Here is a 315-nt window from a genome sequence, read left to right on the forward strand (position 1 = left end):
AGGTGCGAGCGAAGAATCTCTACAATACCGGGGACTTGACTCACTTCGACCAACTGCTGGAGAAGTGCACCATCAGGAGATGCTGGGAGGAGGTCATCCATCAAGCCGATTACCACAAGCGGAAAGAGGCGGTGGACTTGTTTAACGCGTAAGGGGAATGCTTGAGTTCTGGTAAAAAGTGAAATGCTGTTGGGAAGATATGGAATGTTTACTTCTCTGGTAAATTTAATGGGATTAGTAGAACTCTATATTTAGCTGATTATGAAGTTAGTTGTATATGGAATAGCAGGCCAAAATATCATGTGTTCTCATCCC

Source organism: Penaeus monodon, chromosome 27 (assembly GCF_015228065.2).
Source record: "Penaeus monodon isolate SGIC_2016 chromosome 27, NSTDA_Pmon_1, whole genome shotgun sequence".
NCBI lineage: Eukaryota > Metazoa > Arthropoda > Malacostraca > Decapoda > Penaeidae > Penaeus > Penaeus monodon.